This window comes from Taeniopygia guttata, chromosome 4 (assembly GCF_048771995.1).
Source record: "Taeniopygia guttata chromosome 4, bTaeGut7.mat, whole genome shotgun sequence".
NCBI lineage: Eukaryota > Metazoa > Chordata > Aves > Passeriformes > Estrildidae > Taeniopygia > Taeniopygia guttata.
The window spans coordinates 28,355,568-28,375,922 of record NC_133028.1 but is presented as its reverse complement, the minus strand read 5'-3'; the positions used below and the strand labels follow the sequence as shown (position 1 = coordinate 28,375,922).

Genomic DNA, 20,355 nt, shown 5'->3' with positions numbered 1-20,355 from the left:
CTTGGCAAAGTAACTGCATATATGGATTTGGAGATGAAAGTTCAGAATTTGAAAATCAGACAAAGAAGTTAATACTATTTTATATTTTAATACAAAGGAAAAGCCTTGTATTTTTCTGAGATAGCTACCTTTTATTTAAGAAACAAAACGCCAAAGAAACAACCGAAGCCAGAGATTCCACAATCTATCTGTGCAATATATTCTCTTAGTTCTTTACCTCTTCTTTAAAAATATTTCCCTAATGCCTAACCTAAGTTCAAATACAATCCCTTTTTTTTACAGACAAATCAAGTGTTGACCAAATTTGGTTGCTCCTAGTAGGTTTCTCTGTATTTGAAGACTCTAGTGTGATCCTTTGTCAGATTTCCCTTCAGTTCCAAGCTGTCCATACAGGGACTCTCATCATAGTGCCTGTTCTCATAGCCCACTCCGTTCTTGATTCCTGTCAGCTGTAACAAGGTACAAAAGGAACACTCAGTGTACCATTGTTCCATTCTCCTGGATTCCTAATGCCCTACTAGGTAGCTGAATATATTAGTTCTGCTGTTAGTTGTACAGAGCAATGGATTGAAAATTGAAGATGAGATTCTTGCTTTTTCTCATAAATATCAACTTCTTATATTCCATGTATTTATTGAACCAAAAGGTTTACACAGAAGTTCTGAGTTAGTTATGAGCTGACAGAAAATGTTATGGTGCATTTCTTCTACAGCACTGATCTTCTCAGATTGTTACCTAGAGACATTTTGAAAATCCTCTGTGGTTGTGCCTTAAGATGGGACAAAAATATCTTCAATTTCCTGGCATAAATCAATCTGATGGGAATGTTATTGCAAATAACCATATCATAACAGAACATGTGCTGATGTATCTGTGGAACTCATACCTTTCTATCAAGCACAAACTCCTTAGTTTTTTGCAAGATAAAAATTATATTAACAGACTTATGTATGCTGGTCAGAGTCCAGCAAAAATAATATTTGTGAATTTGCCTTAGGAGGGAATTTACAAATTTCATGGAAATATATTCTTATCATCGTAGAAAGAGTTCCTTTTAGTGGGAAGGGAAAAAGGAAAAAAAATTATAGAATTTTCTGTGATATTATACTGAATGTGTTTTCTATTCATAGTTATTATTTTGCAGTGCTTGAATATAAATTTAATGCTCCTTTTTCTTCTTATATGGGTTGAAACTTAATATTCTTTACACTTTTCTGGAGATTTAATTCTGTGTACATTTGTAATTTGACTTTGTACTTATTTGAAAAGACCAGTACATTCCTTTGATATCTATGGGTGGTTACTAAAAAAAAGCACACTGAAACAAGTGAAGAAAAGGAGCTTGTGTTTGACCAGGTTATTTTGTTCCTTGCTAACTATCTGTAAGTGCACTGATAATTGCTGCACAACTGTCCAGCAAATGCAACAATCATTTGGTTAAAAAGTTGAAAGTTAACAAAGAAGGAAAGCTGCCATTTGCCATTTTCCAGAATGGACAACATACCTCTTCCTATTCAACATACCTCTTCACTATGTCTGACTTAGCAGCAGTTCTCTAAACATAGGTTTGTAGGAAAAACAAGGTGTTTGTCTCATGAAGATACAATTTCCCTAGTAGCTTATTCTCCTAGGTTTACATTGTTCTTTTTTGTTTTAGTCTTCAGGATTCTGGTTGCTTCTGTCTTCTGATTTACTAATTTTTAAATAAAAATTGCACTACTACCACAGTAATTAAATGTAAAGTGATTTGACTAGTGTATGGTATGAAAAAGAAATGCTATAAATACCACTTGTTCTCTCTCATTTTCTGTTTCTAAAATCATGTTTTCTATGCTGTATCCTCTCAGGTCTACCATGATAATCTGTTGGGATGCTGAGAAGATCCATATATTAGCAAAACAATGATCAGAAAAGGGGAAAGTGCAGCTTTGAAGGAGTACCTCTGAAAGTCGCCTTGTGCCCTATTATCTCACTGTGGTAGTTGACCCTGGCTGGATGCCAGTGCCCAACAAAGCCATTGTAAGGCTCCACTCCTCAACTGGAGAGGGAGAGAATATAGAACACAAGGAAGATGGGAATGGGAATTGCAGTCAGTTGTCTCTCATTTCTTCCACTGGGGAAGTCTTGCTCCTCTCTCCACTTGCTGCTGCTGTGAATGTTTGGGCTTTTTTTTTTCCCTTATTAAATATGTTATACCAGAAGTGCTACCACCATTGCTAATGGGCTTGGCCTTGTTCAGTGTCAGGTCCATCTTGAAGCTGGCTGGCATTGAGAGTCTGACACAGAGGAAACTTGTCACAAAAGATACCTCTGTAGTCTCTGTTCCACCCCAACCCCTCTAAAAACCTTGCCATGTAAGCCAGTACCATATACCTGTGCCTGGGTTCTCCATGGTCTTTGCAGTTGTCAGGCTGGAAGAGGTTTAGCAGGCTGCCTAGAGTGGCAGCTGTGCTAATGCCAAAACAGAATCAAATGCTGTTATTTCCTTCTGTGTTGTTACCAGGGGCATTGGTACAGCCCCAAAGCTCTTTCAAATGAAATTGAGCAGAGGCTTCTTGTTTAGGAACAATGATATTTCTTCCATTTCCATGCAACAAATTTCCCGTTTGACTGGAACAAATTATGTAGTTCTCACAGCAAAGAGAAATGAAAGAAATGATAGGGCTATTATCCAAGGTGGAATTCAATTCTTGCCTTTTCTATTACAGAAATTTGTATCAGAACTACTGTCTCTTCTATGGAGGCCCTGCTTACTGAACAGAAAGTAATACAGTTCAAGTGAAATTGCTAGTGATTTTATATGGAAAGACTGGTTGGGAAAATATGACTTCTAAGAGATGATTCTCCTTTTGTCAGAAGTCGTTACTCTTATTCCATACTAAAAACCATACATTTATATCTTTTTTCCTTAGACCATTCATGGTTAAACTCAATTGTTCACATTATCTAGGAGATCTGCATCTGTCCTGCAGACTCTTTCTTGAAAAGCCAAAGCTACATATATATATGAATGGTTCACTCTATCACAGGGGCTTTCTAGAGGGAAAGTAGTAAAGGCAGTAAAATGTATTTCTTATTGTTTTCCTTATGATATGGATTTACTGTGCTCATAACTAAAGCAATAACTATAGAGTCACTGCTATACACTATAACATTCACTGTAGGCACCTAAATATTGACAAGCAGAAAAAAAACCCAGAGTAAATTTATACCAAATCTACTCATTTGTATTTGTGAGGCATAATATGCAAATTTCAAAAATGTTTCACTAAATTTTGAATGCTTACATAATTTTTCTTCTTAGGGGAGCGAGTGTGGGATAGGGAGATATTTTATAGTAACCTATTTTCCAATATTTTCCCTTTCATCTGACATAATTTTTGCACTGACCTAGCAGGGTGATTCCATTCTGAACTTAACTGGAAGGTTGTTCTATTTAATCAACTGGCAAAAGTTAGGCATTTCATTTTCTGTAAACCTGAGTTAGTTTTTTTATATCTATCAATAAGCTCTTGTCATCTTTTTCATATCTATCAATTGCTAGCTAGTGATATATAATATGTGGATACATATATATATTTATATCTTGCTCTGAAAAGGTTAACAAACATACTACTATAAGTAGCAATGGACATCAATTGATCCTGGAAAGGAATGGAACTATTTTGGGACAGACCCTTGTGATGGAAAGCAATTAAAAAGAAATTTATATGCCCCTCCCAACACTACCTCTTCTGTTGACGACATTATTTTGTAAATGCTGCTGTATCATTAATCTTCCTCCACACAATCTTATCCTGCAAATGATTAAGAAACTATGCAGTTTGTCCACAGCCTAACCCACAAATATATAAATGCACAAATAACATGGAAGGTTAGATAATACTGGTGTATCTCAGATCTTCTGCTTTATCCTTTTTCCAAATCTACTGATTGATTAATTCACGTGCACATGTGGTTCTCCAGTCTGAGCAAGCCAAGGCTCTGGGTGAGTGCACCTTCATAAATCATTACCCATTTCTTTCTGAAGCTAACTAGAAGGACAAAATCTATTGTTTTTTGTGGGGCTTTGTTTTCTTTTCTATGTAAAGGAAAATGAGGATCTGATTCTTCCTTTGAGGCGATACCATTGAGAGTCTTTTCAGAATAAGAATTAGTTTTAAGAAAATGAAAGCATATACTTAAATATGTGCTTCAAAAATGTTTAATGAAAGTGATGAGAGGAATTAACTTCATTGTAGTGGTCAATAATTTTTTAATGAATAAACTCCTCCAGTTATTTCCCTTTGAAACTGATGTATATCTGAACTTTTTAAGGAGTGAAGGACGAAGGTTGAAACAAAATCATGGGTATGTGATGAACAGTGTGAATTTCTCACATCTCTTTTTTATGAGCATGAATGGCTGCTTTCTTCTAATTACTTTGATTCTATTAATTTGGGAAATTTTCACTACCTCAAAGCAAATGTCTTTCCTTTTCAAATTACTTCTCTTTAAAAAACCCCACAAAAACCCAACAAACTGGTATCTCCCTAATTTTGTTTGTTTCCCTTTGCAAATATTTCTTTTTCTAAAATGTTAAATGCATAGTAACCCCCAAATTTATTTCATATTTACCTCATGCACTGAGGTGCACACTTATCCAAAGTATGCTATTGCTCCCTAGTTTATATGAAGCCATGCATGATGTTACAGTCTTCAGAAGTACAGCACCTTGGAGATATAGTACCAAAATAAAAATCATCACCTGCAGTCACAGACAACAAGCCTACAATAGGTGCCAAAACGGACAGTGTTGGGTTGACCTTGGCTGAATGCCAGTGCCCACCAAGCTGCTCTATTGCTCCCCTTCCCAGCTAGACAGGGGAGAGAAAATAATATGGAAAATGACAGTTTACTAAAGCAAAAGCTTACATTTCCACAAGCAAAAAGAAAAAAAAATAGGTTTATTCTCACTTCCCATCAGTGAGTGACATTCAGCCACTTTCCAGGAAGCAGGGCATCAGCATGCATAGTGGCTGTTCCAGAAAGCACTGTGAATAAAGATGCTCATGTTTTCTCCCCCAGAGATGTTCTGCCACAATGCAGCAGCCCAGATGAGTTTACCACTGGGATGTCAATTGCTATGCTTCCACTGCCACAGCCACCCTCATGGGGCATTAGTCACCATCCAGGAGTCAGTATAGAGTATGGGCCACTTTTCTCCTTCAGCAATCTCTAGGGCTAGTTAGTTGGCTTTCACTTTTGTAAATTGGCTTGACTCACCTTCTGCTTCAGCAGTCTCAATGACTTGTCCTGAGGGACTCCACACTGCAGCTTTCCTATAGTTTCCTACCACAGCAGGATCCATCAGTAAATACAGCATAGCCTCTTGCATCTTCTGATAATTCATTACGTGGTGCTGCACTTTGGGCACAAGCTGCCTTCTCAGGCAATGCTCCAAAATCCCTGCCTTTGGCCAGTCCATAATCTCTTCTAGGATTCCTGGGCAATTTGGTTTCCCAAGTCAGGCTCTTAGTGTAGGCTCAGCACTGGTTGTGTGATGTGTTGTGAGGGTGTTTCCTTTGAACATCCAGTGTAGCACAGGCAGTTGCAGGGCCAAGTTCCCTCCCTCACCTCTGTGAATTACACATTTGACAATTATCATTGAAATCCATATGTATCACACAGAGGTTACAGTATAACCTGATTTATTAATAAACATACTAATGATAGAAAAATGTGGCAGGTTAAGTTTTGAAGATTGCTGATGATGGTAACTGACTGCAAAACCAAATTTGAAGCAATACACAGGCAAATTCCAGTCCCAAATGAAAGCCAGCTCGAGTAAATCATTTAGCACATGGAGGAAGGTTCTTACCAATAGATGTCCCTATGAAAGAGAAGAGAGACTCAGCCAGTCAACTGAACCCAGAAGGTACTATGGAGTTTTTCCTAACTTCTCCTCAGTCTTAACTCAGTTTTATACTATTCAGTAGGTGGGGCTTGATTGACTCTCACCATATACACTTTTGTAGGTGATTAGTATAAAATTCTTTTTCTTTGCTCTTAAAAGGTTTAGTCCAGAAAATATAGAATGCATATTTGATGAGAGGTTGTCATACCATGGGGGCAGGTAATTTTGGGATGGAGGTGTGAGTTAGTATTACAATTAGATAACAATGAACTGAGTTCATCTGAAGGGACCAGTATCCCCACAGTTGCTGGCTCAGCAGCAGGCTGTCCCCTGTGCTGACAGCTGCTGTGTGCTGTATCAGACACATGGAACCACCATGGTCCCAGCCCTGCAAGGATTGCAGCAGAGCCTGGCTGTGCTGTTTCTGCTCTGCTCCATCCTCTCTTTCATCCCTCAGCGTGTGCTTAACATTGCAGGCTGTGGGGAATGTGTGTGGGGAATCATCATGCATGGAATAGATTTTGTGCATGTCAACTGCACCCTATTCAGGATGCAGCAGGTGTACTTCACCCTATCATTTGCATACTATTATAACTTCTGTTAGAATGGGAGTATAATTTCCCAATTTTCTAGTTTTACCTGCAGTCATCTTCCCACAGACACATTGTATGGATTCAGAAAAGACTGTAATAATCCTTATATTGTATCATTGCACAGGACCATTTTAAGTCTGTATGTACTAAAGTATGTGATTGTTTATTTGGTAATATTGAAGAGAATATGAAAAATACCAGACCTGGAAGAAAAAAGTGAAAGAGATTAAGGTAATTTATTTAAATGAAAACTAAATCTATTCAAATGGGTTTTCTCTTGTTCTGAGAATGTATTGACTGGTTTATTTAACCTGCTTCTAATGCATGTGATCTACTGAAAAATTTACTGATGGGAAGAATGTATGAACATCAGATGGCCAGTTCAGCTATGCTTGATTTTGATTTACCATACAATGATTTTGGGGGCTGCTAGCAGAAAGAAGAGGATTACAGAAACACAAGAACAAATATAGATAGAATAACTGAAAAAACTCCTGATCAGTGTTTGCTCAAACTTATTCTTCTTTAATTTGGTAATTACTTATGCAAGGTAAACCCATGCCTATTTGGAATAAAATATATGAAGATGAAGTGTTACCAACCTAATTTATCCTTTGCTTTAATCGTGAGTGGCAAAGCCATGTGCTTGCCTTTGCCTGCAGCACTATAACAATTTAGTGTTGTTCCATATCTCTGTGGTGAAAGTAATAGAAAAACTTAATTAAACTGCATCTGGCTTCAGGTGGTCACACAGGCTACAGCTAAGAGATTTGGCATTTCAGCTTAGTTAAATATCCCCAAGTACTGATTTTGATTTCTTCTTTATATTGATAGATACAAGATAGCATGGCCTTTGAGAGCCATCTATCATGACTGAAAAATGCATGTGTCTTTGTATGTTAAGTAGGTAGGGCATTTATGAGGTGTGTGCATCAGATAACTTCCCTTGGATTAAGTAATTAAATCAGGTTTGGAATTTCTTATTCAAGTACGTGACTACTTTCCTGTTAAGTATTGTTGTAGGAATCAACACCTTATGTGTTTCTGGAGAAACAGCTGAGAGTGTTTTAAATCTAATCAGCATGCCTGCTGCAGGAATGTTATGTTGTTAACTCTCTGTAACATCCTGTGTGCTCATACAGGAGATTGGACATGTAAAAAAATTTCCATGTATGTTTAGAAAATGTGGTAGTATTGTTATAATGCCAAAACTCTGAAATTATTCTGTATTTTTAAAATATAATATTTGGACTTTAAATTGAAGTCAATTACTGCATTATTCATTGCTTTTATACTTAAAAAACATTTTCTGCAAACAAATCACAGAATATTTTGATTTTCATTTAGTGTCCAAATGATGTACTGATTTCTTATGTAGGATTCTGCTTTGGAAAAAGTATTTTAGGGAACAAAATTTTGACAAGCTTGTTTGACTTTCTTTTATTAAAAAGTAAATTTTCATAAATGAGATGTTGCTGGGTCTGTGAACAGCCATGCAGACTCTTTTTGGTGGGTAGAGTGGGGATTACAGACTAGAGAGCTGCATCCTAGAGGAACTTTTTACCATTTGATTCTTTTCTTTTCCTTCTCTGTTTATTTTGGTTTTAATTTCTTTGAAGGAAACCTAGACATATTTGATCTCTTGATTCCTTTATACCATTCACCTAAAGGAGCAAGCAGAAGCTTTCCACAGCATGTTTTGATTTGTCCAGATTGTTCACATCACTTCTTTTAAGAATATGAAATTTCCTATGCTTTCTGTCACCATTTAATTCCAATTGGTATTATATTTAATTCTACCTCTGAAATAAGAGGATATATTTGCCACTATATTACATGTGGGAAGAAGCAAGGAGAAATTTTCTTTTCATCTGCAAGTTCACAGGAAGACTAGAGAAACATGAAACATAAAATGAACAGTGTCTTTTCTTCCCAGAGACCTCTTTCAGTTTAAAGCATATCGGTGCTGTGATCCCCAATGCGAGAAGATGATGCTCAAAACTCCATGACATCAGAAGGCTTATTAATTACTTTATTATACTATATTATACTAAAACTATATTACTAACTAACAAGAACTATCACTAACTAACTAGAAAACCCGTGACTCTCTCTGCCAAGTCTCGACACAGCTGTGACCTAATTGGTCAATCAATCCAAAACATCATCACCAGAATCCAATCAAGCAATCACCTTGGGTAAACAATCTCCATAACACATTCCACATGTGCACAACAAGGAGCAGCAGCAAGTGAGATAAGAATTGTTTTGATCATTCTTTTCTCTGCTTCTCTCACAGCTTCTCTCAGGAAAAATCCAGAGAAAGCTAAGTCTCTCTCTGTTCAGAGGACATGTGAATACCACAAAAGCATCTGTGTTTGGCAGTAGATATAAATAGGAATTCTCATCTGTCTTGAGATTCACAGAAATTATTTCATTTCAAAATTTCAGTAAATCTCAATGCTTTAGTTTGCTTCCACCTAGTTTTACAAAATGTGACCTTGGTACCTGAGGTAAGCAGGAATCCTACAATGATAGACACTATTCTCTTAGAGCCTACTGGGCCAGCCAGCAAAGACTACCCAGAGGCCTTCTACATAAATGTTTTAAGAATTGAGGAAACCAATTAATTCTGACTATATGATGCAGAACATAATATTTTTCCTGCATGTGCAGTACACAGACATTGTGCTTGTGTTCATTTGCAGCTCCCAAACAGGACTGTGGTGAAAGAGCAAAGCAAAGATCTGCCCTGATTAATTGATAAGTCTCAACAAAATATTTAATTTCAAATCTGTGTGTCTCTAAAAAAAACAATAAAATGTAATTTTAGACATTGATGTAAAAATGCATTTTGCAATTAACTTCTTAGCAGATATTTTACCAATCACAGACATCTAGTAAGAATAAATCTTTTCTGGAGCACAAAAAATATTTCTTAAGATTTAGGAGCCACAAAATATGACCATGGGAAAAAATATCACCATCTTTCTTGTGTTCATTGGTATAAACAGATGAAGTAAGAAAATACAGGAAAAGCCTCAAATAGTTCAGCCAAAGATATTGTTAGAATTGGGTAATAAATAAATGACCAGCAGTAATAGGAAAAAGGAGTAATTGTTGAGGAAGGATGTTGTCATGCATTTATATGCATGTTTCCATATGCACATTTTTGACTCTAATAACAAAAATACTAGGTTATGAAATAAAGATTTTGCACAGTCTGCTTAAAAATTGCCATGGATTTTCAAGAACCTTTGAAATGAAACTCTTCCATTTTCCTCAATACCTTTAGTTCAAGAGAATCAGGCTCTTTTATTATTATGAAATAATTTATTATTATTTCATATATTACATTATTATTATTTCATAATATTATATTATTATTATGAAATAATAAATTGTTCATGCCTTGAAAATTATAATGTCTTGTCCTTCATTTTTGAGTTATAAAATCATTTGACATCAGTTCCATACCCTTCTGCAACAAGGACATGCAATGAGAAAATCATTATGAATTGCCATGTAGAGAGCTAGAATAATCTGAATATCCAAATTGGAAAGAATTTAGGTTTGTTTTTGAGTTTTTTCTTATATTGTATTTATTATTATGTTAAATATATCTAAAAATTATCATTAGAGGATATCCCATCTTTGCACCTATAAAATTACTGTGGTTTTTTAGTCACGTTTTCTGTTCAAAATAATAATCTCTTGTATAGAAAAAGCACTATAAATATACACACACATTCATAAATAATACCAGGTACAAGTTGTGTGAAATTATCTATCCTTATTAGGCAAATTTACTGATGTTTTCAAAATTTACTTCTGAAATTCTCAGCTTCTGTTATGCTTGTATATGACTCCTATAAAGGAAGGAGGTTTTTTATTACTTTTAAAATATTAATATTGTGTGGATAAGGTGAAATATGACATTTACTTTGTGTTTGTGTACTTTTTGGTTTTATTCTACTTAATTGTGGGAATTCCAACTTTTCAATGCAAAAGCAGCTTAGTCTAGAAAACCTGCACTAATGAAACTTTCAAGTGCTATTATAATCTGCTATTTTATTTTGGTTGGGTCAAAGTCACATTTTCATCAGGGAATTACTTAAAAATAGTCATATATTATTAAAATTCAAGCTAAAACTTTGGCAATTCTTAGCTGATTAACAAAACACACTGCAGTGGTAAACTTGTTAAATAGCTTAAACGGCTTAATATTAGTTTGAGTGTTCACTCAGAACTGATGTGAGCATAGCTTGTGCTTTCTTTGTGACCTTCAACTTTCCATTGAAAATGGGTGCTTTTAGATATAGGGTTTTGGATTTGGTTTGGTTTCAAGAGAGATTATTACAATTCTGATGCATGAGGTTGTTCTAAAGCCACTTCTAAATATTAATATTTTCTCTCATATACTTTGTTAAATATGCTGTAGTGCTCCAAATCTGTTCCATCAGGATTTATTTAATCTCTTTTCCTGAATTACATTCTTGCAGAGTATTTCCTTGCTCAATACATACAATCATAATTTCATTATTGATCTGTCCTTTGGAGAAATAAATTCTAATCAGTGAAAGATACTAGGGAAAGAAGATTAGGAATATGAACATGCACACTTGTTTTTGCCAATTATTTAATGCAATTTTTGTCCATAAATTAAATTAGCTTACTCATACTACAGTGTGAAAAAGTCCACAGGCACTTCTATGAAAACCTTCTGTTATAAGGTAAAATATATTTGGTGAGGTAGCTTCTGAACTTATAGGACCAAGTAAATCTTGGCATTCAGTTAAACAATAACATATGGCAACAGGGATACTGCTTTGAGACTCTTCACAGCTGGGCTGCAGAGCTATGCATGTTAGCATTTCCATAGCAACTGATTTAAAATTCCACAGAAAACTCTGGTGCCAGTAACTGAAGAAAATTATCTTGAAATTTGAATGGCCAGGTTACATACTTCAGCTGAAGCTTAGAGCTTTCACACTAAGCCTACCAATTACCTTTCAGAAAGCTTAGTCATATTGCTCTCATTTTTACCAAGTTGTTCTCCACAGCAATTTTGTTAAATATATCTGACATGACTATGTTCTACAACCAAGTACAGAAATTTGAAGGTTTTTCATATCTCTGTTTAACTCCTTTTCCCATGGCATGGATTTATAGATGATGAAACAATTAGTGTTTCTAACCTTTTCATGACCTGCAGCTTTCAAAGAGTCAGAGGGGGTAGGGAAGAGAGGCTATTCCAGAGAGCAGGAAGAACCAGAGGCTGGTTCCCCTGCTTCCTAAAACAGTGTGCTAACAGCTAGATTGCAATCACATTTTTCTCTTGTTTAGTGACAGGATAGCTTTTCTTTTTCCTTAAAGTAGCCTACAGGCATATTGTCCCAAAAATGAGTTGTTTCTCCTGGTGTCCAAGAAGCTGAGTCACAGAAAGAGTTGTTTGTTTATTATTTCATGTCTGTGCAGAGATGGGTGCTAGGCGGTAAATGCACAAAACTAACACACCCAGTTATAGCCAAGCAGCATATTTATAATTTCAAAATATATCAGTACAGGCTTATCTAATGTCTAAATATATGCCTACTTAATATCTATTGGACAATCTTTTGCTCACTTTTATCTAAAGGTACGCTGCATCTTAAATTTAATCCGTATGTTCAGTGGGTAGAGACCTTTAACTTGAGGTCAGTAGCATAAGATTTAGGGGCGTGTTTTTCATATTATAATGAGCTAAGTTCATCTAAAGGACATGTTTTTAGCTGATTTAGCCAACTTAAATAAAACTTATGGTGCATTGCCAAATGCAGCTTCTAGTATCTAATTCAAGGTCCCTCTGCTCATGTTACATCTTTACTTGTTTCAAAACTATTCTGCCATTTCCCATTTAATTGGCTCTCTACAGTATTTATTGTTCTCTATGATTCACTCTGCAAAATCTTTTCTTAAACCACTCAGCTTTCATCCCTATGACTAGGGTTGTTTGAGGCAAAGGAAAAGTAGACTGGAGTTTCTTCTGAAAAGCAAGACACTGGTCTCTCACTTACTGAATAATTTAACCACTTGGTTTCAAAGCAAAAGGGAGTGGTGACTTCTTCATTCCCCCTGTGTCTTCAAAAGTAAGAGTTGGTTGTTCTGGACCTAAGACACAGTTAGACATATAGACACAGACATTCGTTCATTTTATCATAGGTGTCTAACTTTTGAGTCAGGTGCTTAAGATGGGTGGAATGAATTTCAGAAAGAGCAGTGGTTGTTCCCAAATGATAGGTACAGGATGTACCTCTTTTGAGGCTTTCCCTGAGAGGCATGCATTTTGCCATTCAATAACAGTGAAAAAAAAAAGTGTTTTACTTTGAATTTATTTAACTCCAGCAGCTGACTTTTAGACACTTCAATATCGTTTGTGTCAGCATCCGTGTACTTTTGGAAACAGCAGCACGCTACTGCCAGTCAAATATTTAACACTGTATAACAGCAGAAATGTAATTTTGATGCTACAAAAGTGATTATGGCATAAATTTTTTTAGTGCCTGGTTTTTAGTGTCCAGTTATGTATCCATTGTTACTTGTATTTGTAAAAATAAATGCTAATTAAATGGACATTTTGCCCTGAGAAAGTTTTCTCTAATTGTAATAGCACAGGAATGGTGGTTTTAAAATATTTCAATCAGGTTTATATTATTTTTTTGGATGGTGCAGATAATATTTATTATTTCTTTAGAAATATAGTAATTAATGGTGAATTTCTTCTTGCTAGATGGTTATCTCGGCCCATCTCCATCACCTAGCCTCAGTGAAGACAGTGTGATATCATACACTTAATCTTACTCATTTGATATGTTACATTGAGGGAAATATAGCAAAGGTTTGCAGGCAAGTAAAGTGCAAAATTCAACCTGAAAAAAAGCTAGATTTCGAGGAAAAATTAAAATACCCCAAAACATTAAAAATAGTTATTTTTTTAAAAACAGAATTATATAGTTTGAATTGATAGCTTATTTTTTAAGCTTTTCTGCATCTTAATTTGTTTTGATGGCTTGCTGTTATTTCAAGGGCTTTTGTTCCCCACAAATGCTCTGTTACCATAATTATTTTCACACACGGTAATTTTCCAGCACTTTAAATTGTTATGAAAGGATATATTGCTGTTTATACATTCAATGTGATTGCATATATTTCTGCATTTCAAATTGCTACTGCCCCTGAGAAGTTGGCCTCCTTGTCATGTATATCAAGGACTCTGTTAATTTGGCCAGCATCTTTATTTATCTGATTAATTTCTTATTCAATATTTTATTTCTGGATATCTATCTATCTATCTATCTATCTATCTATCTATCTATCTATCTATCTATCTATCTGTCTGTCTGTCTGTCTGTCTGTCTATCTATCTATCTATCTATCTATCTATCTAATCTATCCTGATCTCAAAAAGCTGAGAAAAATTCCTGAGCTAGCACTACAACCTCAGCCATGCATTTCCTTTTAGTATTTTTGATCATATTTCAGCACCTAAGAGGAAGAGAAATGTGTACTGATTAAAATAGTAATTAATACATCTCAGAAGAAGGTAATTATTCCTTAGTTTGATTATATCAATCTAGAATATGATCTTACAATGTAGACTCATTTAAAAAAAAGGCAAAAAGCTAAATTTATTCAGTATAAGCAGCTAAATTTATTCAGTATTTCTGTCAATATTTTTATAGAAAATGCTAAACAGAGTATGGTAGTTGCTTTCTAATGATATCTGTTTTTTTTAAGAGTATATAAGCCAGTATCTTGTGTCTTAGAATAGAAACAAAGCTGACATTCTTTGCTATTTTAATATAAAGTTATTAGAAATGTCCTAACTTTATAGTTTGGTTTAATCTTGTATGTTATAATGTACTGGATGTTGGAAAATAAAGAATTTGCTTTAATAGAAATATGCAAAGGTAAGATTGGATGTTATTAATTTTTAAACATAAAATTATATGCCTGACTGAAATGTGAATTTTTGTTAACTTTATTTCAGCAGCAGGCAGTGCCTATATGTTTGAAACAGACATTTGCACAGTATCTATTTGTAGGTCTGCTCTCAGTAGCTCAGGACAGACATTTCATACTCTGAAGCACAAGATTAATGTGAACTGTTGGACTTTGAGGCTTGGATGCCTATTAGGAAAGGAAACCAGCCCTTTACCACTGACTACAATTACTCTAAGTGTTTCTGCAGATTTATCTTTCTTATTTAGCACTGGAGCAGAGATAACCTTAAAGATCCAGCACTGTCATATTATAATCCATTTATGATAGATGATGATGCATTGGACCAATTCTCAAAAGGGCAAAGTAAACTGTCTGGGTTACTAGAATCTGCTTAATCTTTTATACTCTACCTTTTCATGACTGTCTCTGCATAGCGACCAGGATGGAAGAGAGTTGCCAAGTCACCTGCTCCTCAGATCAGAAGGTGATTGTGGCTTTGAGTAAATATTAAGCAGCCACAGCACTGCCTGGTCAGAAAGAGCAAGTGTACTAGCCTTTTACATCTTGAAGATCTTGGCCCTCATGAAGTGCTAATGTTTGACATCTAGAAGCGAATGCTGTTGCTTCCCTGTGGACACCACGCTGTAAACTGCCTTTCCATATATAATCTGTATAATTTATCATAAGCTCTCTTCAGAAGAATCCTGGAGCAGAATATTGATAATACAGGTGAGGGATAAAATGCCAGCCTCTGTGACAGCTGGCATTTCTTGTACTTTTCTCTATGACAGGAAATTATTTTCTTGAAGTTTTACCTCTCTAATCACTTTTGTAATTGAAAACAAAGACGTGATCTGTAGGGAATACTGTAATGTAGTTTCTTCTTAAATGTGAACAAATTAAGCTTTTATAAAGCTAAAATCTATTTAATCTCTCTTACAGTAATAAAGAATTATGTGGATGCTTTGAATGAGAATGAGCACAGTGCTTTGGAAGAGCAATACTTTAATCTCAATGGAATAAAAATGTGTACCATGTTTGCTTCAGACTGTACTTAGATCCTAAGGATCATTGTGATTGTATTGCATGAAAATACTCTGTTCTTCAAGAGTACCTGAGGGCACTAAGACTGTCAACAAATAGATTTCGAAAATGATGAAATGGTATGGCCTGTTTAGGTCATAGGGCTATTGTTTGGATCATCAGCCAACTACAGTTCAAAAAAGTAGTCTTAATTAAATATCTCACTAAATACTGGGCCTGCCTAGTCCCTTGAGCTACTTTCTTTTGTGATGCAGGTGTGTCACTCTGCTGTCAAGCAGCAGTGAAACAGTGTACTTTATAAAGGAAGCAAGTTCAGTTCATCAGTAGCTCTGTAAATATGTTCCAATAATTACCTGTTTTACTTGATGAAGCTACGTGTCTCAATACTGTGAAGCACAGACGTTCTGGAGAAAGCAGAGCTTCCTCTGAATGAACAAACTGAAAAATTAAGTGTTAAGATCCCACCGTGGTTAACATATTTGTTCTTTGCAAGAATGATCTGATGCCCAGTTACTGCTGTCTCTGCTTTAGACTTTCCTTCAGTGGGGGCAATAACAGAGCCATAAGAATCTGTCTTACTGCTGTTCTGATTAAATAAGTGAAAATTAATTTTGTCTAGAGTTCCTTACCAATGTCAAATTTGGTTGGATATGGACAATGACTTTTAAAATGGTATAACTTTCTTATTCCTTGAAAACAGCTGAAAAGCAGCTAGAGAAAGGTCTTGGCATATCACTTTCTTAGGAGACCAAGCTAATGTACAAGGTTAATAACAATGAAGAATTGAATGAATGAAATGTTAATATTTGATTAAAAGTATTTTAATTGTGATGTTTCAAATCTCCTTTTCACTAATATAAACATATGACTTAGGTACACCTATGTCTATGACAAGTACCCTCTGCTTGCTTGTACAAATGTTTAGAATACATTTAAGAGAAATTTTAAAGAGTATAGAAATAGAAAATATACAAAATAATTTCCCAAACACAGTTTATTATTTGAAAGTCCTTTATATGTATCTAGAAATATGGGTAGGTGTGTTTCTTTCATAGAAGTGAAAAGAAGATACTGACCTACATATTCATACATTGTTTGCAAATTATAATTCCTTTGGTTTTTCATTAACATTGCCTTCACCCAAGAAAGCTGTGTACCCTCAGTCTGTTAGTCCTTAAAAAACTTATTAAAACTGAAAGTAATATCAAACTTCCAAAGCTGCATTTGTTATACTTTGTCCTGGTAAACTTTGTTCCAATATGACTCAAGCTGACACATTTTCACATCTAATTTCTCCTCCTAAATCAAGAATTTGGAATATTTTACACAAAGTATATATTGTGATTAACAAAAATCTCTGTTTAATCCTTGTTTGGGAATACATTTTCTCTCAACACATTACCAATACATGTTTGCATGAGTAACTGAAACTGGTCTTGGGATGGAGTGATACTTTTATGTCTTTTTAATTTTGAGGAATTAAAATCTGAGGAAACCCACAATCTGAGGAATATGGGTACATTGCTGTACTTTTGCAGACTTACCTTTACCTAGCTCAGTTTCCACAAATCTAATGCAATCTTAATGAAAGAGCTCTGTCTACTGAGAGCTATTTTAGATCTTAAAACCCATGCTAAAATTACTGTTTGTTACCACAAAGATCTGAGCCAAGAAATTAGAGGTAGCCTGAATGTGTGTGTCAGATTCACCCCATTAGTCTTGTACTTGTCATAATTGTTACGGCATAGCCTTGGATTCCAAGATAATTTAATTCTTACTGGTGGGATACTTTTGATAGCAGAAATCTTCAATATTATCCTTGGTAACTACAGAATTTACTTCTGCACTTTTCCTTATTGTTTACAGAAAATGAACTCCTCTTGTCTCATTTAGAAAGATCAAATATACATATTTAATTTCAGAACAAAGAATGGGGAAGATGAGTTCTGATCACAGTGCTTTGGCGGGAAAAGTGGCTGCCTCATTTACGTTCTTATGTTTCAGTTTAAGTAACTTGTCTTTCATTGTTTCTTGGAGTTTCTTATTCAAATTATGGAAGTGTACTTTTCAAAGCAGACTTTTCTATTATGCTGTATATTGAATAATAGTCCATTTGGCCATTTGTAAGGCTTCCAAATATTTTGTGTATCATATATTACTGGTTCTATGCATTTGCCAGTGTCAAGAATGAATTCTCTGAGACAGAGTGCCATATAGATTTTAGAAATCTTCAGAATGTATTCAGTGACCATCTGTCACTATGTGCACAACAAGCTTGACTTCAGTGCAGTTGAGATTCTGCCCAGGAGTACTGGAAATTGTGGTCTGGCTATAGAACTAAACTGTCTGGCTGGTGCAGAAGATGACGATGTGAATGGACACCAAACTGTTCAAAGCTCAGGCTCTGATAACTCGTGGTGGAGATAGTTGGTGTTTTGTGCATGATTCTGACCAGATAAAAGTGTGGGGGATATTGCATGGTTGTTGTCTTTTCTTTTTCCTCTGACCTGCTGATATGACAAATTATATGAAATGAGGGAAACTAGCCTTCTGATCGTTCTGTGTCCAGTCTGTATGTTTCTTCATTAGCAGAACTACTACAGGGGTACGTACACCCAAGACTTTTATAAGATTAAAATATAAACCTAGTCTCAAATTAAAATAAAATGTAGGAAGGTTCCATGTGGGACTTCTATGAAAAAAACCAAAACACCTAAAATAGTGAAATATCATCTACTAAAAATTAGTGGGTTTTTAATATTTTAAGCAATATAATAAGGACAGTTTGAAGTAAACTTTTTTATGGTGGGCAACTTTTATCTCTTCCTGAGAATTACATTCTGAGGGGTTTTTCTTTCCTTTTTAAAAATAAACCAAGACACTGTTGTAAGTTCAGCTGTTAGGACAAGGAAGGGAACCCTACGCTTATTTTATTCAGGTCAGCTATTCACAGCAAATAATTGATCAAATATATTTTCAAGTAATTTGATTTCATAGTTTAGAGACTAGAGCTTTATGAAAACTTAAGTCTATGACAGTTTCTGTGAAATGAGGACTTTTATATAGGATGTTTAAGCAGAATTTCATTGTAGTCAGTCCAAACAAAAATTTTGAAAAAAGAAACATTTCCTGTGTTGCCTGAGACAGGGAGATACAGAGATTGATGTTACTAGTATTCTGATAGATTTTTGTGGCCCTGGAGAATATTCCAGGCTGGTAACCTTCTTCCTAGCTAGTTCCAATGATAATATCTTAAGAGTAGAGATGTGACAAACTATGGTGTACAATATGAAAGATATGTAAAAAGTTGTGTGTCACCTTCTGGAAGTGCTTGTGTGAATCAGTCACACCTCTGACTGGAGAGGATTGTGCTTGCAAATTACACACATTTGTTACACAACAAAATTGTTGTCTTAGCTCATTTGCATTCAGCTGAATTGCGCTTGAACAGAGTTTAAAACCAAGAATGGAACTGGAAGTTTTGGAAGCAAGTGAGAATCCAATGAAGGATCCCCTTCATTCCCTTCCATCAATCTTTTAGAACTTGTTATATGTATTTCATGGCATAGACCTCAACTGTTGTATACAATGTTTTTTCAGCCATGAACACAATCATACTGATGGCTGCACTATTTTCCATGGTCATTAGTCTACTATTATCATGTCTATTTGAAGACCTTTACTCTGAGATTTAAAAAGTACATTTTTTAAAATTGTTTAATAGATGTATTGTTTTAAATACTGCTCTTGTGTTTCCAGTTTTCTGCATACACATCAATAACAGATGCAAGGGAAACATAGAATGATACTGAATATTTAAAAAAAACCCACAAAACCAAAACCACTTTAGCTTGAGTTCATGTTATTCTGATGTTTCAATTTAACACTGCTCAACAGATTGTGGCTTAGGCTGAAAAAAAATATTCTCTACTGCCGAATTGAAGACCGTACTTTTCAAGTATTAAGACCATGTGCATCTCGCCTATAATCAGCAAAAAATGCTGATTATGGGGATATAGAAATTGAGATCTTAACCAGTAGTGGTAAATAAAATACAAAAAAAAAAAAACAAAACAAAAAACAAACCCATGACTGTTATCTTTTTCCAAGTTTCAGCACTGTTTCACCAAAATTTCAAAATAATGTGGACTTAAGAGTGTGACATACTGACTAAAAGGTAGCTAGAAGGACCCTCTTTTTTATGCCAAGGCCATTTCTCCCTGCTGATTACAGATTACTTTACAAGTTATTAAACTGAGGGAAATAGACCAATGCTAAAGTAAAGTAATCCAGGCAATACACTGCCTGAATCAGGAAACTGGGAAGAAAATCCAGTGACTGCCCGCAACACTTAACAATGTAGATCACAGGATTAATTCTAACACTAAATAAAATATTTCAGTGGATTTCTTAGAAAAAAAATGGAAATTCTGTACAAAATTCAGCTATGCATTTTTGGAAATGGAAACAGCCACATCTAAGCATCTGGTGTCAACACTTCCTTGGAAGAGAAAGGAAAGTGAATATGTCTCTTGAATCTGAGAACAAAATATCTTTTTTGCCAGACCCAGTACAAATCATCAGTGCCAAGGCAAAGTGCTTTCAAATGCTTGGCTGGAGTCCACTGAGACTTATTTTAATCAGATGTAAGGAGAAAGGAATGATATCAAGATGTTATTTCATGTTAATATTTGTTCCTGTTAGCTAGAGCCCACCAAACAAAACACCCACATACTTGAAAAAAGTTTAATTGATTAAACTGTGTTGTGAATAGTCACAGAGCTGTTTAATTTCATTTTAGTTTTGATAGGAACTCTTGGAAACCATCATTGAAACTGA

General features: G+C 35.1%; 1 protein-coding gene and 1 non-coding gene across 14 annotated transcripts in view; both read left to right on the top strand.

The window, feature by feature from the left end:
- Positions 1–20,355, top strand: part of SGCZ (sarcoglycan zeta) — a 393,854-nt gene that overhangs the window by 121,317 nt on the left and 252,182 nt on the right. The gene's annotated exons all lie outside the window — the stretch shown is intronic.
- On the top strand, positions 14,937–15,008 carry MIR383 (microRNA mir-383). The gene has a single exon (NR_049053.1). It is a non-coding gene; the product is annotated as a microRNA mir-383 (primary transcript).